The following is a 24103-nucleotide window of genomic DNA, read 5'->3' as shown; positions in this document are numbered from 1 at the left end:
GAGGAGAGAGTACACCCCCTTAAGGGCAACCACTTGTAGCTGTACTAGATTCTTTTGTGTCTCCCAAGGCACACATGGCTATATTCTTAGAAATTTAGTTAAATTTTCGACGTAAGGCGACATACTATAGTACCTAAATGTAACTGTAAAAATAAAAATTAATAAAATAAAATAAAAAACGGAATACAAGTTTTCAAAGTCACTTTTCTCGAAAAGCCCTCTATGAATGATTTTCATTTTTGAATTTTAGAACCTAGAAACATTATGGCTGCGTTTCTTTATACATTCCGGATAATCCCATTTTACAGCCGGAATAAACAGAATGCATTTGAAGTATACGTCAACGTATCATCAAGAACATTCTAAAGAATAAATAAACAAAAAAGTTTATTTCAAACGTTCAGAATGAATAAAGAAATGCAGCCTATAGCTGCATTTCTTCATTCTGTTTATTCTGGCTGGGAAATTGGATTATCCGGAATGTATAAAGAAACGCAGCCTATATGTACTTTTAAAATTTGCAAGACTTTCCAACGTCCAGCAACCTTTCATTTATTCTTGGTTCAGACGCACCGTGTTGTACTTTAACACTAGGGATATTCACCGAATTGAGCAAGTGAGCTTGCACTCGGGCAAAAGAGCTGATTACCTCAAATCAACGAATGTTGCCAAAGTTGTTGTTCTTAGAGCTAATCAGATTTTCTGCCCTAGTGCCAGGTCACTTGCTAACTTTGACGAATACCCATAATAATATATTTGCATACACATGAAAATATCTTTGCAAAATACTAGTCTTACGCTTAACGCCGTCTAAAAAAAATACCAACAAGATTCTAACTTATAAATAGTTGAAATAAGGCAATTTTAATATCCTCAATACTACTCCATTTCTACAATGTTTTATAGTGGCAGCAGTTGTGGCAAACTACTCGGTGCTTAGTTCTTCGTAGCTATGCACTTAAGTTCTAGCTTGGCTTTAATTTTGTTTTTTACTGCTGTACTTTTTTACACTGTCACAGAGGGAACTTTTAATTTGTTGACAAGATTTTTAAAACTGCTAATTAGTTTTTGCTTTACGAAAACCGCAAAGTACAAAACAGCGTGTGAAGCAAAATTGTATGTAAGTAATAATGATGGAAATGACGAATTAAAGGAAAGGGGAGCGGGGAAACCGAAGTGATGGAACGAACAGTTGACGCTCGACAGGGAAAAACTTCGGGTATGAAAGTGTTAAAATACTTCAAAGTATGTACATTAGGGCGGAGTAATTTTATTTCGAAAAAAGTGTATGGCATATTCGAATTCTGCGTTCGATTCTAAGCAAAAATGGTGAACAAACTGTATACCAAAAATTAGTTTGACACTTCCAATTTTTAAAAGAAAAATCAGTGTATTATAATTTTCTCTGAACGAAATTAATTTTTCATTTATAAAACTTTGTGTGTTTCTTCATACAATACACTGCTGTTTCTTTTCAAAATTCGGAGGGTCAAACGTAATTTTTGGTATGTAGTTTTTTGTAAAATTTGAACTTGCTATACACTTTCTTCGAAAATTGTGCTCCGCACAAATTACTCCGCCCTAATGTACATATGTACATTTGTACATTGTATTTATGCACATACAAAGCGTATAGAAGAAGTTGCCAGCTGTGCTTCTTGCAATTGCTTTCAGCGACCACGAAAACCAACGCAAACTATTTGGCTTTAAGCTATTACCACTTTGAAGACACATTTGTGTAAAACTTTGTATTCTTCTTATGACCGACACTACTTTGTAACTTTCAACGTGAACAACGCTTGCAAACAACAACGCTCAAAAGCTGTGACATGATGTCAATACATAATGCGTGATGAAGGAACTGAAGGGAGATTGCAGAATGCTCTGCTTCTGCTTTTCATCGCAGTGTCCTATTTTCTCGCAACATATTTCACTTTGTTGTTAATGATGTGAGAAAATGTTTGTAATTGAGTTAACAGCAGTAAAAGCAGCGGAAAATACGACGAAAATGAATGCACAACTAGCTGGCTAAGTTCTGCTTCTTAGAGAGAGAGAGAGAGAGAGAGAGAGAGAAAATGTAACTAAAATTAACAAGTTTCTACAAGTATTACCATAATGATTATAGTTATCAGTACCGTATGCGTTACCATTACAATTAAAATTTGAATTGACATTACCATTTCCATTACTATTAACACTACAATTACCATCTCTATTAACATTAGCATTAACATTACCATTACTATAAGCATTTGAATTACCATAACTATTAAAATTACCAATACCATTACCATTTCCAAAATCATCAATATTGCAATTCCCTTTGCCTAATGGTTACTATCACCATTACAGCTACCATTTTAATTACCATTACCATTACCATTACAATCACCATTACCATAACCAGTATCAATATCATTATCGTTATCATTACCATTGTCATTATCATTACAATTACAAATATAGCTACATTTTACATAACCATTACGATTACCATTACCATTACCTTTATCATAATTACTCCTATTACAATTATAATCACAATAACCATGATCATTACCATAACCCTCCCCGTTACCAGAACTATTACCAACACTATAAACATACCCATTGTCATTACTATGTATTACATGGCCGTTATGGTTACCATAACCATTAGAAAATATGTATTGAACTTTCACCCCCGCCCCACTCTCGCCAAAAAGAAAAACGGCAAAGAAAGGTGTCAACTCCATCACTACATCCGCTTTGGAGCTCAATCAAACAAACCAGTGAGTGACCATTCAAGCATTCAAGCCACCAAAAAGCCAGCTAGCAGTCAACAAAAGTTAGTACTTGTGAGAGCATATAACAAGAAAGCTAAAAAAAACAACAACAACTGCTAGTTAACCAACCGGCGACCGCTAAATGCCAGCTGCCAGCCGCCAACTGCCAACTGTCAACTAACAACAGCCAACCCTCAAATGACGCCATTGCTCTTGCTCCTGCTGCAGCTGCTCTACCTCAGTTCACAGCAAGTACTCGCAGTACTTGCTATTTTTTCTTTGTTTGCCCCTTCCAGCCAGTTGTGAAAGTGTTGTGAAATAGTTTGTTCGCGTCTGAAGTGTCTCTTTGGGGGTATTAAGTTTTGTTGACAACGAGTTGACGCAATGAATGACGTGAATGAAGATGCGGGCAGCGTGGTGGGGTGAACAGATTTGGATACAATAATGGAAAGTATTTTAGAGCATTGGGAAGATTGTGGGAGAGCGGCTATGCTTTAGGATTTGAGGGGTGGAAAGGTGCTTGCCATTTTACATGATGGTCTACTTATTGAGGGTAGGGCCTGTGAGGTGGAATCGATTGTAATGTTTAAGGGGTATTTTTGTAGTAAATTTAGTTTCTACTGTGTGGCTGTCAGGGCGCTTGAGATATTGAAGTACTTTGTTGACTGTGTAATACTTAGTAGTTGGAAATAAATTCGTTACATTCCTTACGTAGGTGCTGTGGTAATATTAAATTAAAGTTTTTGGCTAAGTTTTGTAATTGCGTTGAGCTAGATATGCAGCACAATAGCATAAGTATACAGTGGTCTATGCGGAGTGGGTGCAATGAACTTTCATAACTGAAGGGTATGAAAAATTTAGCCTCAGACCTAATGAGGCTCTGCCCTACACGGTATATCTTCGATGCCCGCATTTGCTGGGACTTGTATGGTCTTCACAAACAGCCAGATTTATTTTTCTCATTTTCTGGAAACGTAGTCGCTTTCGAGAAAAAATTTCAACTACATTCGTAACTTATGCTTGCTTGCTGAGCAAAATTGTTTTATGAAGCTTGTAAAAATTCTTTCATAATCCTAATACTAATTGTGCTCCTGAGTACCACCATTCCTATTTTTTTATGTATATCCCTGCCTTTCTTACTAAGTGCTGCGTTAATGGTGTATTGGCTTTGAACGCATCTCTCCGGGCAGAAAAACTGGTCGCAATGACAAGTGTCCAGCGCTGCCAGCGTAGGATACTTCTAGGTAGTACAACTAAAGTTCTTTGAAGCCAATGTCTCAAGCTGCGATGAAGTGCATCCTAAGATTACGGCTGTCACATACATTCGTAATATTCTCTAAAAATCACTGTCTTTCGAAGACTGGTTGACTTATTTGCATTTCTTTTGCTTTCAGCTTGTTCTCCAGCTCCTCCATCAGCTCATCGTCTGGAATAGCATTTAGATTTTCGATGATTACTGGAGCCACGCCTGAAATAGAGATTTAAATTATTTAAAGCGCGTATCACAGCCATGTCACACCATAGCTTCTTATGGATAGTTAAAGCAATCTATTTTAACTTACATATATTCCTAACCTACGTATCCGTAATCCTCTTGTTAAGACTTTTAAAGTGATTCACCTATATTCGTTACGTCTCTTTGAATTTGAGGTTCTCTTATGTGGGGTTTTTTTCGAAGTAAGTGCTTATGAAATGCGATTATAACTTTGGTCCGATGTTTGAACGTACCAGAAGGAAAAGAGATATGCCCATGAAAATGAATATGTATTTAAATGATCAAAACCTCGAGCTGAGCCTTTTTAGCCATGTCTGTTTGTCTGTCTGTCTGTTTGAACTCACTCTAGTCTCTGAGTTTTCGAGGTATCCGGCTGAAATTTAGTAAGCGCTTGCACTACTATGCAAAACTATGTAGTTGTTCAGTTGAATTTTTTGGTATAACTTCTCCATTTGTGAAGGTAGGAACATGAAATTTCGCACTATTTTCACTCATTATCAACATAAAGCTAAAGGTTAAAAAGAACAATGATCGGGTCACTAAAACCTATAGCCTTCACACAACTGATTGTTCAAATATGAGGTTTTACTTAAACCTTATGTGTTATAGGTTTACATATCATTCATACACAGTAGTGAAAATCATTTTGATTGGTGCTTTATAAGGCATGTCTTCATATCATTGATTATTCAGATATGAGTTGTCCCTTAATTTTTGAAGACATATCGTGCAAGTCGTTGTCGATCTTCATCCACTTGGCTGCCTACAACAAAAACGATTAGAAATTGACCCTGAAAAAATTACAGTATCTCAGAATCCGTAAGGTTCGCTCAGTGTGAGTTGATATCACAGTTCTTGTTAGAATCCTTTATCTTCGGAATTTCGCCATACTTTAAAGCGATGTCATTCTGAAACTCATTTAAGTCTAGCAAGTGCTGCGAAATTCATGTCAGAGTGTATCTTTCTCCTCTGGTAGCTTCAACTGCATACAATATTTATGTTAACATATGTATGTAGTACTTATCTCTTCCCAATAAACAATTTGAGATGCATTTGGGAATCAGCCATTTTCTAAAATCTCAAACGTTACTTCTCAAATGCATCTCAAATAAACGTTGATAGCGTTCTGAAACTAAAAGCACATTTTTAATACGGAAATATTTCCAAAAATTCTGGTTAAAAAGCTCGAGATTTGGATAAAAATTTGTGGAATCTTCCTAAGTTCTGTATAAAGTTTGAAAGTGTGATTTATCCAGTTTTTGTTAAAGCATGAACCATAGTTTGATCGATTTGGTGAACGCAGAGTATCGCCACGCAGCTGATTGCTTCAAAAAGTGTTTCTTTTAAATTAACTTTTAGTTCTTAATCGATTCACTGTGCAAGTTTCTTGTCATTTGCGCTTTTCAACACTGTCACGCGGCCACATTAACTATGTACATAATTTCATTGTCCAAGAAAGTTATTGCTAATGTGTTTGCCCACTTGGGCACGAACAGCCGCCGGAGTGGTGTACACTTTGTAGAGTGTTAATGTTGTTTTCAAGTGTTTTTCGAAACTACCAGTAACTAAAAGTTGCAAAGATGCGCGCAAATTTAATTGTAATTAATAATTAGGAAAACAATGTTCCGTGGTGAAATCGCAGCCAGCTTTTGAAGGGAGAGAAAGGATGAACTTTGAAAAGAGATTAAGATATTTTTAGTTAGAAATTCCATTTCGACACTTGCCTGAATTCTGTCTTGCAGATAATTGTAAATATTAATAGTTACGTACTAATAGCCTATTTCCAAGGTTTAACTGCAGCTAATAGCTCAGATTAGCTCCAAGAATTTTAACGTGGGGCGATCGTTAAGGTTTATTTCTTAGTTTGTATTTTTTTCTTTTCTTTTGCTTCTATTTAATTGATGGAATCACCCCCTTCGAGTTGTAATTCTTTTTTCCAACAGGCATAAACTGCAGTTAAGGCCTGGTGGAAATCAATTATGTATTAGTTAAACGGTGAAGGTATGAACGGTAATTGTTAATTAAATAACCAGTGGTCTGAGATCTTTTGTTCTAAACTAAAAATTGTATTCATTTATTCAATACCCAATAAAAATAAGTCAAAATTTAATATTATAATTATTAATGTTTTTTACACACCTTTCCTCTTTCAAAAATATACAATTTCATAAAATTTCAATGTCTATTTAACATATTGCTTGAGCGTTAGACGATCTAGAAGTCCAAAGGTATAAGTAGCCCATTACGCCCCTTTTGAGTACTTTGAACATCATAGAGAATGGTTTTATGTAAAAATAAAAATTTTTAAAAATGCTATAATCAAAAAAAAATCATAATTTGTTTTTTATGCGTTGCACATCGATGTAAGAAATGTACAATAAAGCCCATAATAAGACGGAAGAAACGCATTTTTTATCATTAAGTTACGTTAAAAGGTTTCCAAGATGCAGCACTTTTAAGAAAGGTATGTATGACGTTTTCTTAAAATTTCAGTCCCATGTAAATAGGCAACCCTAAGTTATATCGGCAAAATATGCTGCACGTAGACCTAGACTTTCAATCTCTTCAACTTTCATCCAAATCCTGAGAGGTCCCGCACAAAGGTGGCCGCGGTGACATGAAATGCCTCTTTAATGACCTCAAAAATTTGCTTCAGTTTTCAAAATGAAAATTTAAAATTTTTGAAAAGTTCTCAAAATTTATGTCTTCATTTTGAATGGCCAAAAAAAAATGTGTTAGTATAAAAATTATCAAAATTTTAAATTGCAAAAAAACTTTCTTTAGTATATAAGTTATCGAAATTTATGTCCAGTTTTTTATTTACCAAAAAAGTTATGTCAGAATTTTTAAAATTTCAAATTTCAAAGCTATATTCAGGTTTTGAATAAAAAATTATTTTGTCCAGTTTGTAAATTACCAAAAAATTATATCAAAATTTTAAATTGCCAAAAAATTTCTTTATTATGTGATTTATCAAAATTTATGTCCTGTTTTTTAATTATCAACAAAGTTATGTCAGAATTTTTAAAATTTTAAACTATTTACTAAGAAGTTACCTTCAGCTTTTGAATAAAAAGTTGTTCTGTCCATATTGTAAATTATTAAAAAATTATGTCTAAGTTTTAAATTACCAAAAAAGAAATGTATTAAGTATATAATTTATAAAAATTTATGTCCAAAAATTTGGTACTAGTTTTAAACTACCAAAAATCTTACTTTCAGTTTTTAAGTATGCTTAAATTTTAAGCCAACAAAAAAGTACCTTCAGTTATTAAATTATCTAAAATTATGGCCAGTTTTTAAATTGTTAAAAATGTATATATATATATATATATATATTTATTTTAGATAAACATCATTTGCTTCAGTTCTATTTTCAGTATCTATTTTTATTTTTTTTTAATTATTAAGAATTTTTATTCACTTGCTAAAATCAAGCCTTCTTATAGGAGAATGGACAAATAAATCAGACTGTACAAGCTTCGTTTAACCAATTCTATCTAGTAGAGGAGAACAGCTATGAATCTTATACCGGGAAAGAGTAAAAAAAAAAAAATATGTTATAAAGGACGAGCTTTGTTCGACTACACAACAGAAGAAAATAAACCAATAAAGCTGCCAAACGGGAGGGAATGAGAAAATTTAACCTCAGCGAGCGACAATTAATTAAGAATTAAATGAATATCTTCACAAATATACAAACACTTGATCTTCTACGATTCAATGCAACGTACCAAAGCAATTGTGCGTACGCTAAAGTTTCAGCCACAATTTCACTGAAGATTTGTGTGCCGCTCTTTTTGGTTTAATGGACTTACTTGAAGACTATGCCACATATGTATGTATGAAGTTGCTTTGCTCCACAAACTAAATATCTGTGTACGATGTGCTGCCGATGTACTCGTAGTGACCCTCATTTATCTTCATTGCTTACGCGCTTAATGGCTTTATATCCAGCGCATTTAGCACACAAATTTCATTTAAGTCAATATAGCGAAAGTTTATGCCATTAGAAATCGAATGGCTCATTAAATAAATACGAGCCACACACACACACACACACACAAAAGCTTAAAAGCACACATGACTATGAGCAAACGTTTAAAGAGTTGAAGTTAGCTGAAGCTGCACTAAATAATCAGTAAAATGCGTACTAAACTGTGTTTGAGCGCGTGTTGCCAATAGGAGATTCAGTGTTTCAGAGTGCAGAGTGAAGAAAGCATTATTTATGTAACGGCAAAGAGTTGCCTTGGCACAGGACAACAGCAGTCCGGCGATAATATTCATAAAAGCAAATGGATATAGCGCACTTTCGCTTTTAGGTATACGATTTTAGTGCAGCAATGAAACCTGGTTGTGAGTGTTGTGTTTCAGACATAAAAGCGGTTATAAAACCAATTGTTGGTTGTATTGAAGAGTTGGCAGTTAAGTTAAGGCGGAGCTATGTAAGTATTAGTGTTATGCAAATAATAAAACCAATAGCATCTCTTAATAGATTATTGTTTGCCTTTAGCTTGGTAATGGCTTTGCATGAAAATAAATGGCAAGCTGAATTCTTGGAATGCAGCACATAAGAAATTCATTTTACGCATACTCTATGGAACTATTAAAATATATTTCAATGGAAGAGATGCATGAACTATTATACTCGTAATATGTTTTATATTATATAATATATTTCAACTCCAACGCAAACATATCTGTGCCAGTTTAAAAGGCACAAGAAACCGATTGCATTGCTGCGAGGAGCTACAGGAGTGCAGGAATATACGCAACATTATTTTTGTTAATCAGTTTGAACAGAGCACGATCTAGGATAAACTTTCACAGTCCTTCCCCGGTTGAGAGTAGACAAGGATGAGAAATTTTGATATATGTGCACGAATGCATCATCTGAACACAGATACTATCAAAACGGCGTTTTCTCTGAATCCCAGAGAGTAAGGATTGAATCTCATGCCCAATCGAAACTGTATATGTACAGGTATATTTTTCTCCATTATGTTCAGAAATTGTGTCATAGATGTGGCCTGTCATAGAGCTAAACTCATGTGGCTCTTATATGACCTTGTCCCAAAGAGGCTAGTAACGGTTCATACTGGGAATTTACTGGCTCTTACCCAGGCCATGAGATTGGGTATCGCCTACAATGAATTGGAAAGTTCCAAAGAAGCTGAGGAAATACAAACGAATGGAAAACGGTAGAGCTCTTTCTCAGTACAAGTCCATCTTTCATGATATGTTATGTGGGACCATATGACTTCCTATCATTGCAAGACCTCCAAAGCATACTCAATTTCATGAACCACGCTGGTTTCAACATAAGTCTTACGAGGTGTATGGTACCGAAACGAAACTTATAGCCAGTTTAACGAAATAAATTTTACGCCTTCAGTACAAGTATATGGTCAAAATTTGTTTGTGCTTAAAGCGCTCCTTTCGAGAATATGTGTTTGTGTTGTTAAAATAGCTTTTGCTTTGAGAAAATTTTATCAGTCTTCTTTAGCGCGTTTTTGAAACCATATTTTCTGGATGCAGTTGACCATATTTTTTCACAAAATTTAAAATATTTCACAATATTGGAAAATTAACTATTTTTCACAGTTCTGCAGTATTTTTCGCGAAAGCAAAAAATAAAAACAAAGAGTTTTTTAAGCAATAGACAAAACCGAATTCAATTCTCATATAAAAATTTAAGAGTATCGTTAATTGTTTCAGGAGCCAAGGATCGGATCCAAACCAAATATGTGTGACCACCTCTCAGGTACTATCTTTCACTTAAAAAAGGAACTATAGAAATCGGTTAATGTGGTACAAAGTTATGTAGTAATATACATAAAAAAAAATTCCGACGAATTGATAACCTTCTCCTTTTTTGAAGTCGATTAATAAATGAGATCTGTCCCCAGTTTACCTAGGATACCAATACAAACATTACATAGGATAGCAATGACCAATATGATGGACGCTTAGGTACGTAGGTAGATGTGGCTGTATCTGCTATGTAGGGACACACATAGGCCACGAGTTGAAGGCCCGTTATACCATGACTAAGAGTTGTCACTTCCCTTGCTAAACCATTTTCAATACTCGACGAAACTCGTCAGTCACCTAGGGTTTAAATCTCACAGGTTGTTTGGTTTGGCCCCTCCTCCTCAAGGCTTTTGTAATTTCTTTAGCATCTATGGTAAGACACTTTAGAATACAAATTGTGTGAGATGTATCCTCCCTCTAAAGAGAATATAAACTTCGAGACCTTTTTCGATCCCACCTAGGCCAAGTTTGCCTGGAATCCATCTCTCGCTCGCACGAGCATAGATAAATTCTCTTAAAATCAGCTTTCAATAGACGAAGAGCATACTAATGCGTTTTTTGTCCGGAAGAATCCACTTGGTCCTACCCACTCTGATTCCCCCTTTACATTATCCCAGTACTTAGCATGCCAATCCAGTGAGTCAGTCTAGTTACTGGCATAATGTAAAGTACCAGGCTGACCGAGCTTTGCCCGGAGTGCATATACTTTTTAAAGCTTTCGAGATTTGGATAGCTTTAAAAAAATATTTTGGAGATAAACAAAAAAAAAATTGGATTTCCATATCAATTAAGTAAATTCCTTACTCAAAAATTTAGGTCACCCTATTCCGAAATACGCTGGAATAAGAGGTACATATCTTGAGCGTATGTGTACTATGTATACATAAAAAAATGTTGATTGAGATTAACAAAAAAAAAAATTGTATTACATGGAAGCGTGGCAACCCTGATGGAAAATATTTTCTGACCAAAGTTCTCAACAACACTATTCATTTGATATCGATATTGCGATGTTTTAGATAAATTGTGTGGCATTGAAAATAAGTGGCAACCTTGCACTATTATCCTAAGACATAACATTTTGTGTATAGGGAAAGCATTGTTTAGGAACCTTCTCTTGGTACCCATGAATAGTAATATTTTACCTTTTTTTCTAAACAAAAAATTAAATAAATATGCGATTCAAAATAGGTGGCAACCTTATTAAAAATATTTTTGAATTCGGGATCTTTAAAATACCTTCCGTTTAATACCCATATTATGATATTTTAATTATTTTGTAACTAATTTCGAATAGGAGGCAACCTTATACGAGTCTTCTCGGAGATATTGCGNATATGCGATTCAAAATAGGTGGCAACCTTATTAAAAATATTTTTGAATTCGGGATCTTTAAAATACCTTCCGTTTAATACCCATATTATGATATTTTAATTATTTTGTAACTAATTTCGAATAGGAGGCAACCTTATACGAGTCTTCTCGGAGATATTGCGTATTCAGATAACCTTAAAATCCAAAACATTATCTGTGTACAAAATTTCATCAAAATCGTTAGAGCCGTTTCCGAGAACCCTATGGATATATATATATATATATATATATATATATATGTATATACAAGAATTGCTCGTTTAATGTAATAAGATAGGCACTGGCATGAACTCATTCCAGTAAAAGGTTCATACCAGTAACTAGAATTTCTGTCCGCTTCTTATACCAGGGTTGGAATGCTAGTATAACTGTCGTAATGTAGACAGCCAATACTAGGGCATGAATTAATATATGGAAATATATGGTTTGAAAAATAAGTAAAGAAAACATTTTAGCAAATTACAGAACCAAGATATTCTCCTACTTCGGTTCCTTGCAATGCCAAAATGGGTATTTTTTAAATACGTATTTTTAATGCATTTATCTTCAATTCATGGTCACTTTTCGTCCCAATTTCAAGTATTTAATTATACATATACATACGTGCATATGTACATGATTACCCACCCAATTGTATTCCTTTAGGCACGGTGCATATTAGAGCGATACGATACGCGATACCATATGCGGTGTGATAGAAGCCCATGTCGCTCGGCCGATACCCAAGGAATATATGTCGCCGCAGTGTCGTTGTCGTGCAAAATATTACGCATACGCCCCGTCACTCCACATTCTCATACCTCTCCCTTCTCATGTTATACTGCACATAATATCACGCATACGCCGTACCGCCTGCGGCAGTCATTAGTACAGATTTCATGTAATACCCTACTACCGAATGTGCATTGTTTTCTCAGCCACACACACAATTTGACCACACATGTACTCAAACAGGCAATCGAAACTTCGTAAAAGGATTATGTTAAAAAAAACGACTGTAACAATATTATACTGACTTTTGCCCTGTCTCTCTCCCGTTTTTTTGTAGTTTATAAAAGTCAAAAGTCCTTATTAAGTAGCGTATTAGTTGTTTATCCTTTTAACTGTTCCTTTATCTTTTACTTATGCTACTTTTATTGCCATTTTCCACTGTCTGCAGTTGCTGTCATGACTTTAATGACACAATGACTCGTAACATTATTAAGCCGAAGCAAACATACCGACCCTCTTTCGTTTTGTTTCTGCTATGAATGTATGTTTTATTGTTTTTGTTATGCAGCAGGAGATGTTGGTTTTCTTTGCTTTGTCGTTTGCTAAGTACTAACAGGCTGTTGAGTTGAGTATATATTTAGGGTAAAAGGGTCAGTTGGTCCTTTTCAGCAAAAGGATATATTTAAGTACACATACGCATGAGTATATATTAGTATGTATGTACATAAGTATGTATGTATATTTATAAAATTACTATAATTGCTTTTAATGGGATATTGCTTTCATATATGGGCACTTGTCATGGTTAGTTAAGAACAGAGTGAAAATCTTGTATGATCAAAGAGTATGTAGCAAACTGAGACAAGCACAGAAATTGATATATTTACATTTACATATATTAAACGCCGAAGTATACGAGTAGTATACACTTTTTTAATAACTTGAAAACTTTTGCAAAAGCTTAAAAGAACCTTTCCTAAATTTGTAGACTAACTGAAGTTGTATGAAAAGGATAACATAGTCTTTACTTCATTTAAAGCGTCCACAAATTCAATTCAGAAAAAAAGTTTTTACTTCCAAACGTGTGGAAAGTATCGTAAACGTGAAGAATTTAACCGTAGATCAACCCTGCAATAAAATTCATAATTCTTACACATAAAGGAGTTCTGACGAACTCGCAAGTAAGTATTTTACTTGGTATACCAAAAACTATACCAACAACAGTAGCAACAAAATAGATAGCTATAGCAGCTCAGGTAATCAATGCACAGTGGTTCAAAACTGACATTTAGTGTACACAATTGACTGGAGCCTTCATTTTTCACTCAATTTGATTATTAATGTTTTAATGAAAGCTAATAAAATATGCAAGAGGCCAGTTGATTTTTAATTTTTGTTTGTATTATTTTTTTTTTTTTTGGGCAATATGTAGATAAATTAGGCATTTTGAAGAAAATCCGTTCGCCTGTAACTGGGACAGATAAATGTTACATGATAAAAACTAGTCGAAAACAATTGTAGAGTTCTCCCGCACAATATGATCACAATGTGTTTTCAATTCGAAATCAAAGAAAGACAGCCTATGAAAATGTTTGTGATTGTAGAAGTATACGTGTATATTTGTAAACTACTATCATAAGTGGGCGTTTCCTTCATACCGCAGTTAACGCAAACGAATTATGGTCAAAATTAAATTTTAATGCATAAGCGCTCTTAGACTGTCTTTGCACCTGTGCGGAGTTGACTTGATAACTTGAAGAACACATGGAACGGGCCATAATTCGAAATTTTTTACAGCGAATATGATGTGTATTTACTGCTATCACCGCTAAAGTGTAAATAAATTCTCAACATACACCTTGAAGTCCAAACATACGCCACAAAAGAAAATTAAATGACAAATTTCTCATTTGCGGGGCTCTTCGGAATCGAAGCATTAAACTTTGCGCCTACTTTCTTATTCTGAATCGGCATTTCGGCGAAAATTTGCTTTCATTTTCGAAATAGTTACTCTCTGTCAGATTTTTGTTCATCTAGACTGAAAAAAAAAATCCTAATTATTTGCGGTTAGGGCTCGATATGTCGACTTTCTTCGAAGCTCTTCGTTTTTTCGATATCCGAGAAATTTTGAAAATAGGATGTGTTTTTCCTAACTAATGGCGTTTTCTTTCCTACCGAAAAATGTTGCCTTCTCAGTGCCCTCTACGCACAAATACTAAAGAGAGGGCATTGAAAAGGCCACAGGTTTTGTAGAAAAGAAATCGCCATAAGACAAAATATATTTACACATGAAGCTGTGTGGCATATGATAGTTGACCGAATCCAATAAAGCATTTGAAAAGCAAAAATGTCAGTTTGAGTACATTCTCTTATCGGATCTCTCATTCTTTTTTGAATATATCGACACTCTGATGTTGGGGAATGTACTTTGAATTTACTAGCAATATAGAAGTACTACATATATGTATGCCCGCAGCAAAAAAAAAAAATTCTCAAAAAAATTTTATATTTTATAAAAAAAATGTCGCCAATATTAAAGAAAACACATTTTCAGTTTCTATAAAAACGTTGGGTATGTAAATTTATACATCCTTAAATTTAAGTACAATGAAGTGCAATTTGCAAGTGGCTAAGAGGTCGCTTTGATTTTTAGTAATTCTTTTCGATAACATTTCTAGCACATCTGCATGCTAAATGGGAAATAGAAGCGTTTGTTGGATTATTAAAAATCAACGCTTGTTGTACTAAAATTTAGTGATCTATAAAACTGCATACCTAACATTTTTATGAAAACCAAGAAAAAAATTAGTTCGTTGAAAATTTTTCATAACGTTTCAAATTTAAATTTTTATTTTTTTTTTTTTTTTTTTGGAAGAACCATAAATCTATAAAACTGCATACCTAAAATTTTTATGAACACCAAAAGAATTTAATTTAGGTGAAAATTTTTCTTAATATTTCAAATAAAAATTTGTATTTTTTTATTTTGGAAGAACCCTTAATTTATTTGCTTGTTTTTGTTTTTGACTTGTATGAAGGAAATAAAGTAAAAAATAAAGATTGATTAAGTACTCATCGTCTTTGATTTACTTATATCTGCCGAGTGCTGTTAGCACTAGAGCTGGGATACTATCGATAGTAATATCGATAGTATCGATAGTTGAAAACTGTCGCCACTATCGATAGTTTTTGAAAACTATTGATGTCGGTTTTAGCAAGACTTCACAATGTCTCTTCTTTACATCTCTACACATTACATTATTTTTTTTTATAAAAGAAAATTCACAACACAGTCGGCAAAAAAAATTTTAAGTCATTGGGATTTTTAGCAACTATAAGCTTACACTGAGTTATAGTAAAATTTAATAGGCTATAAAACTGATTACACAAAACTTTTATAGAAATTCGAATTAAAAAGCTTGAATTTTTAATTATTTTGTATTTTTTTATGTTTTGTACAAATTTTATAAAAAATTAGTAGACACTAAATAAACAAAAAAATAGTCAAAACTGCTAAAATATATTGCGGTGCTATTATTTTGAGCAGTACAATATTCATTTTCTTATAATATGGTAAAATGTTAATAATTTCCCTTGTGCGGATTTTGATATGCGCCTCCGTATTTGATCTCAGTTGAACTTTTATAAGTATGAGTTGTCAATTTAAACGAATATCTTTTACTTTGTTTGTTTTGTAGTATTATAAATGTATTTTTATAGCCAATTTCACTTCTTTGCACTTCAAAAGGGACAAACAAAATCCGAGTTTAATTTTGCCATAAAAATAAATAAATTCAGATTTTGCCTGTCGCTATTCAAGGGGATGCAAGTGTATGTATATAAGTTATATAATTCAGACGCATAAATTAATAAGTTTATTTTATTATTATAAGAAGTTCTTTTTGATGTACTCAAATTTAAAAAAAAATATATACAATCTCTTTAATTTACAAAGTAATTTATAAATTTTATAAATTTATTAATTATTTAATTTTCAAACAATTGAGCGTTTCAATTCAGTACCTTTCACGACGATAGTACTATCGATACTATCGATGTTTTCAACTATCGTTTCGAAAACTATCGAGTGGCGGTACTATCGATAGTATCCCAGCTCTAGTTAGCACTCCTATTGTTCTTCTCTCATTACTGACCCTGATCTTCTAACTTTAGTTTTATTTTGCTTTTGTACTCACGAGACCTCATTTAGCCAGAGAGCAGAGAGTGAATGCAAATAAACTCTGACCACAGCTTTCTTAGGTTGATTTATTTTCTGCTAGCGACTTTGTCTACCACACGTTATTTTTCAGTGGAACTGAACGATCCTGGGCATTTTTTTACTCAATTTAACTAAATTTTACTTTAGTAAAACTTTCTGGAGAATAATCTTCTACAATACATATGTCAAGCCTCTAACTAACTTCCAAATTTCCTTTTTCGGGGTTTCTTGAATTAAAGGTCAAAACGACCCTTTTAAGCGGAAGATACTGGGTTAAAATATTCCAAGAAAATATTTTCCATGAAATTTTACTTTATATGTCTTAGACTTTAATTTCGCTCAGACATTTATTTCAACCATTATTGAAGGAAATGTTCTACAACTAAGTGATACTAGTCGAATTCTTTTTTCACCGAACTCAAATTTGAAAATAAATTTTTGGTTGCAATTTTTATGCGAAATTAAAAAGAATAACAATTATTTTTAATTTTTATATTATATTAGATAACAGTTATTGAAGACTTTTATTTATCACACCAGTTGTAGTGAGTTTTATTCCCCAAGGGTGTTAAATTTCCCTAAACACTCCAAATTATCATTGAACTTGTTTCATCAGCCAATGGAGCTTTATGTATTTTTTTATTCGGCCTATCGCAATCTGTTTCTAACTAAGTAGAAATGTAAGTATAAATAGCCGACTCCACACAAAAATATTTGTATGCGCTGCACAAAAACTTAATAAAACTAATCATTTATTTGCCAGTTTGGATTTTAATTGAAATTTTCAATCTTCTATCTTGATGGTGCACACCAAAATCTAAAGAAAAAGTAAACTTCTAAACGTCCAAGCATATTCCCATCTCCTACGGCTTGCTGCTTGCTTTTTAATATATTATTGTTGTTGGCATAAATTAAGCACACTTGCTAACTACGTTGTTTATCTATGTTTTAGCCATGGCTAACGTATAAATTATTAGGCAAACTTCAAGCCAAGATCCAGCAGTAATTTGCACACCTAAAATTCGAAATGCAAGCAATGAGCAGCAAGCGAGGCGTTAAGGTATTCATGTATTACTAGCCCGAATAGTTGTTAGTGTGCCAGAATGCGTAGCTCGAAATCCAAGTTATGCTCTGCATGCATGCACTGGCAAAGGAACGTGCCAGAAATTTTTAATTAAGTTGCAAGAAAAACTCTTCATAATTTCTTACATTATTACTCGGGTGTGCAGTTTGGATGAACTCCAAATCGAAAAAGTTTCACAACCACGGCTGGCTGGCTGACTGGTTGACTGGCTGGCTAGAAAGCAGGCGTGTGAAAAGAAATAAGGGAATCAGTGGACGAAGAATAAGGAAAAGTATGATTTTAAGAAAGTTTATGCCACAAAAAGCAAAAGGGGTATTGAGTTGGTAGAATTGTAGAGAATCTTAAAGCCAGCAGCACGAAGGTGTGAAAAGTCATGAAAACTGAAAGGCTTTAGCTAAAAGATGGACCGTACTAATAAAGCCACTGCGCTTGCACACCAACTTAAGCGCATTTTTCTACTCCTCGTTTACCATGGTACTATTATTTAGTATTTGGTATGCAGTAGCAAGACTAATCGCAGCCTTGCCGCTATTTATACTTGTTTTGTTCAAAGTTGCGTGAGTTTTATTTACTTTTCTTTTAAGCTCTTCTCCTCCACACATTCTTTTATATAGCCACATCCAGCCTCATTCAACTTTATTGCAAAGTTAGTACAATGCAAAGACAGGATAAACATTACATAGTTTTACTTTGCCCACCAAGTCTCCATTATGCGCCGCTCTTAGTGCACGCTGGACGTCTTTATGTACTTTACTTAAAACTCTATAAGCCTTGTTTGTGCAGATTTTGCTATTAAAAACTTTTGCGTTCGTCCGTCGGCTAGCTAGGCAGTCCTGCCCTTTTTGCGTTTAACTCATCACAAGCAAACACACTTAGAAATACAAAAATCCCGCAAGCTTGAGGCTCTCTTACACACAGCTCTGTATACATACATACATAGTTTCTGCTATTTGCACCCCGCAGCGCTCTTCGAAATCATCTTCCTTCTCACATTTCCTGCACAAATTAAATCTGTCAAAGTGCTTTCTTGTTACCATAATTTGAGCTCGAATGGGCAAAAAGTTAGCCAATATTTGCGAAATAGGCCAATAGGCGCATAAAATCAGTTTTGTTCGAATTCTATAGCATTCAAAGGCATCAATAAATAAGTAATTACTGTGAAATGTGGAAGACAGTAGAATGTTGGAAAAAACGACACAAAATGGAAAGCATTTTCGATGAGCCATGGGGATTATTGAACATTCCGAGGTATTCAGTAGGAGAGCAAATAAATTTCTGAAAAGAGGTAAGTGGTATAAAGATTGGAATTAGGAATGGATAAGAAGTACGATACGGATAATGGTATGGATAAAGACAATGCTAAAAAGATAAGGATAAGGATAAGGATAAGTATAAATATAAGGATAAAGATAATGATAAGGATAAGGATAAGGATAAGGATAAGGATAAGGATAAGGATAAGGATAAGGATAAGGATAAGGATAAGGATAAGGATAAGGATAAGGATAAGGATAAGGATAAGGATAAGGATAAGGATAAGGATAAGGATAAGGATAAGGATAAGGATAAGGATAAGGATAAGGATAAGGATAAGGATAAGGATAAGGATAAGGATAAGGATAAGGATAAGGATAAGGATAAGGATAAGGATAAGGATAAGGATAAGAATTCCGTAAAGTATAGGGATGCAGATCTGGCTAACGATAAAGATAAGGACATGTATAAGAATAAAGAAAATGTGTCAGATAAGAAAAAGTATAGGTTTAAAGGTATGATTAAGGAAAAGGATAATGATGAACATTATGGTACAGATAAGGATTTTGAAATAGATACCATAGATAAAGATAAGTACAAATAGAAGTTAACCTATTAATATTGAGATGTTTCCACTTAATGAATTACTTAAATTATTGTTTATGGGCGACCACTTACACCAAACGCCTAAATGCATGCTTTGCACTGCTGCGTGTGCAAAAACTTCCTTTATGATGCGCACTACTTATTGAAGCAATATTTTTTTTGTATAAAGACATGCAAACAGCCTGGTCTCCCCTCTCACTTAGTTATTCAATGAGAATAAGCACACCAAATTTGTTTCTCTCGATAAATGTTTTGTTAAAATCTAATCGTGGTCGAAAGATTCTAAACGAGCATAAATAGTATGACACCTCTATATGTATCACCTGCTGTGGGATTACCCCATTGGTAGCTTGAGAAATAATGCAGTAGTCGCGAAGCCTAACCTTCAGATTTCGTGGGACGTATCCTTTAAAATGGTTATGCCAAGTTTTAAAATTACAAAAAATGTTTGTATGCTTGAATGTTAAAATGTCATGTCTGGATATTAAATGGTCGAAAATGCATATCCAATTTTTTATGTTCAATTCGATAATAACCAAAAATGTATGTCCAGTTTTTATTGATGGAGAATTTACTTCCAGTTTTTAAATAATCAGATCTTAAAGAGTTTCTAGATTACAAATTTATGTCTAATCCTTAAATAACATGGCAGCGTGTCTTGTTTCTACATAAAAAAATTAAATTATGCCTATATATATCGGCAAATAAAAATTTATATCCAGTTTTGAAATGAGTAAATATTCATTCCTTGTTTTCAAATTGACAAAAGTCCATGTCTAATACAACTTAAATATTTTTCAATTATTCATGCCCGATATTTTATAACTCATATCCAGTTGTTGCTATACAAAAAAAAAAAATTAAAATTTTGGGATGATTAAACATTTATAGCCAGTTTTCAATTCACTAAAAACTTATGTAAAAAGTTTTAATTGCTAAAAGTTTATGTCCATTTTTTAAATTAACAAAACCTTGTGTCAAAGTTTTTAGTGATAAAAAAATTTGTCTGATGCTTAATAATCCAGCATTCATGTCCGCTTTTTAAATTACAAACAATTTTGTGTTAGCTTTTAAATTGCGAAAATGTATGTATGCCCTCTATTTCCGGGTGATCAAAAATATATGTCCAGTGTTTTATATTCTCGAAAATTTGTCTAGGCTTTCAACTACAAAAAATTATGTCCAATTTGTGAGTTAGAAAAATTAATATCCAATTTTAGAACGATCAGAAATTTATGTTCAGTTTTTAAATTATCTCAAACCTGAAGGTCAAAGAATTTAAAATTTTTTAAATTGCCAAAAATTTAGTTTCTAGCTGAGTATCAGGCGGTTACTGGTGAAGAGAAACTTCCTCGCTTTGGAAAGGTTTAGTTGCCTGGCTATAATTAGTAACCAATTTAGTGGCAAACTAAATTTACCCACTCTTCTATGAAGTCCTATAAATTCCTAATATAAATACTTATTCGTTTTTTCATTATCAGTTAAGTTTGTGACTGCCATTCAATGGTTGCCGGGTCAAAGGCCACGGCGACAGTTAAAAATCAGAATGAAAAAAATTTAAGAATATACCGAATTCCGGAAAACGATGCAATAACTCTCAACAAAAAATGTTTGAGACCGTCAATATAGTACATAAATAATTTTTTGACGTTGGGGCAAAACATTTTCAAGGAGCACGATGGCGAATATGTAGATACATACATTTTCAAAATTAACGCTTTAAAAAAAATGATGTATACAAATATGCACAACTTCAAGGTTTTTGGAGCCATATTTACCGATATTGTATAATGCAAGTTCTTATACCGAAAAAAATTAAACAATTTTATTATCATAAAAAAGCATTTTCAAATTCTTAGTTTTTATTTTCCACCATCATACAAATTTATTTTTATTTTCCACATGCATACAAATTTTACAATACACTATGCGACGTGCCAAATACTTATACTGCTGCTGCTGTGAATAAGAAAGAGAGCACGAAAAATTTTCCACCACTGTAGAAAGACAACATCCACAGGCAGGCCAACAAATTAGAGACATAACGAAATGAACTTTGAGCACTATTTACAAGCAGAACAAGACGTGCAGATGCGCTGGAAATCAGGACGTGCGCTGATGTGCAGAAAAAATTAATTTAATTCATTTCAGAATTGGCGAACAACAGTGCCTGATGGCATGGCGGAGAGAAAAAAATATAGGCTATGCCAGATGAAGGAGACGGCAGTCGTAAATAGAAGGAAAAAAATAAAGAAAGAAGTAAGGTAAGGATGTACCGTTTGCATGCGCGACAGTGATGTCACATAGCTTCTTAGAGCTGAGTAAAAGTAATGAAGCGCAAAATAAAAGAGCTGATGCAGGAAAGCAAAAATATTGGCTTAGACAATAGCAGCCACGAAGAATCAGATGAAAGAGCTTGACGGCAGCGAATAGGCAATTGAAGTAGTGTGATGATGCTGTCCTAATACCATCTGCCAGCAAAGGCCGCCTTCGCCTTTTACATGTACAACAAGCACATTTTTTTCTTTCAGTTCAATGGCAGCAGCTGGTCGTTTCCAGAGTGGTTGATGAATATGAAGGCTGGTGTGATGGCTGCAGTCAGTGTTGCCACGAACAAATTTTTTTCCTACCAAAATTTCCGACGAAAACTCAATTTTTTTTTTTTAATTTTTATATATATATATTTTTTTCAATGACAAGTAGATAACATAACATTTAATAAAACTACATATAATACAGCTAGTACAATAACAATAAATTAACACCTTATAACAATTCATTTTCTCTTAATTATAATTACGTCGGGAATACTCGCGCTGCGACCTAAGAACATGTATTGTTCACTTCAACCTAGGCTATTTAAGAAGTTAAGCACTTTTGGAGGGTGGCATATTCCAAATTTTGGATTGAAAATACAGTCGATCCCCAAGGTTTATCAGTCTGCTTTTTATGATACTATTTCCACCACCAGCCTACTAAAGCTGCAGTCCATCTCTACAGAAAGTCCCATTTATTCAAATGGTACCTTAACTTGCAGTGCCCTATCAGGTAGCCATTTAGAGTTCTAAGAACATCCCGGATAAGATCGAGGAATCTCTCGGAGTTCCTCCTGAAAGGAGTGTGTTATGCTAATATGGGCTCCTAGGTAGTTTAAAAGAGTTTTACAGCTATCTCCAAACCTTGATGCCATTTTAAAAGAGTCTGAGGCCTGACTCTGGCCCCACCTGTCCCTCTACGAAGGTATTCGCTTCCGCCTGGAATATTGACAGACCTTTCTGGAATCATGGTTCAATTACGCCTGCCGCAGTACTCCCGTCGTCCATTTTCGATCCGCTGGTTCACCATACTTAGTCAATCATAGTTATTATCGCTCCGCAACAGTCCCTCTCAGCAATTCTGACCTTGTAGAACGACAAATTCGGTAGCATGCTGTGCGTGAGGTTAATAGCGGGATCCTCCATGACGACCTCCAAATTATCCCGAAGATCTCTACTTTTCATGCTGATGGGATTGGGCAGCCATCGGGTGATGCAGCAGGCCTCCTTTTTAAACAGAATAGACGGAGGAAGAATGCTTGTAATGTGACAGCGGGTCCACGACCGTATTGAAAGATAAAATCGTTAATTTGGGTCATATTCCCCAAGTTTTACCATGAAGTCCCTGGCCGGCATAAAATGCCCTTGTAGCCTTGTTAGTATCATTCGAGAGATGTGAGTTGCAATTGAACCTTTTGTACAGAGTTACACCTAGAAACTTCGCCTCTTCTGTGAACTCAATTTCTGTCCCTGCCAAGGTGGTTCTATTGAAGTTGCCTTTCCTTCTTTTGGTAAATGGGACAATGGGTTTATTTCAGCACCATACATATGTAAGTAGTTTTTCACAACTTTGTAGTTTAGTTCAATTTAAATTAACTTTTAGGCACATAAAGTATATGCATACCTTGGATGTTTATTGTAATCATTGGCAAAAATAAGGGCATACGAATCAAGTTGTTTGGTGATATATTCTTTGTATTATTAGCGCAGAACCCACAAAATCCAATCTAGGCAACCAACCTACCAAATAGGAAAAACCCTACCAATTTTGTTGGGAAAAGCGCATGTGTGGCAACACTGGCTGCCGTCTGCGCTGCTACTGGTACTGCTGGCGCTTGGTAGCATACTCGTAAGTGCAATAGGAAATTAAATAAATTATTTATGAAGTTAAAGCGAAGATGCGAGCAAGCAAAGAAGTAAGTTTATTAAAATGTAAGTAGACGACAAAATATACTTACATAGATGACAAATCTTACAAAAAATAACAAAAACAAATATGTAGATATATGTATGTATAAATACAAATAAGATGTCAGCATGCAATCAAATTATCGCTACAGCTGGTCGCCCATTATTTGTAGTGAACGCAAAAGTCAATCAATGAGTGAGATAAATCAAAATTCTGTTTTTTGCCAAATTATGCTTCCTTGCATTTTTTTTTTGTAATTTTAGTTCGATATCCTATTTTCATATTTTCTTCGTTGCTACTATCTTCTACTGAGTATTTTTCGTAATTTTTGTGTTCATCCAACTCAATTGCGCATTTGTATGGAATTTTGGCTTCGAGGGTTTGCTCAATGATGCAGATTAGTTGGTTAGTTAGATTGAATGAATAAAACCTACTGTAGATCTTTGCTAACAGTGACAAAAATTGTGGTCAGTAATGCATTAACGCCGGTATACATAAGTAAAAGAAATGTAATGCATTTGAGTGCAACAACGCGTTGCTGAAAATAAGAAATGCTT

General features: G+C 34.1%; 1 pseudogene; it reads right to left on the bottom strand.

The window, feature by feature from the left end:
• Positions 1-2360: 2360 nt before the first annotated feature.
• The window catches only part of LOC108369113 (uncharacterized), a 186500-nt pseudogene continuing 164757 nt past the window's right edge, over positions 2361-24103 (bottom strand).

This window comes from Rhagoletis zephyria, unplaced genomic scaffold (assembly GCF_001687245.7).
Source record: "Rhagoletis zephyria isolate East Lansing unplaced genomic scaffold, Rhagoletis_zephyria_1.1 Rzeph_scaffold_00057, whole genome shotgun sequence".
Taxonomy (NCBI): domain Eukaryota; kingdom Metazoa; phylum Arthropoda; class Insecta; order Diptera; family Tephritidae; genus Rhagoletis; species Rhagoletis zephyria.
The sequence above is the reverse complement of the archived record's forward strand: the minus strand, read 5'-3'. Positions and strand labels throughout refer to the sequence as shown.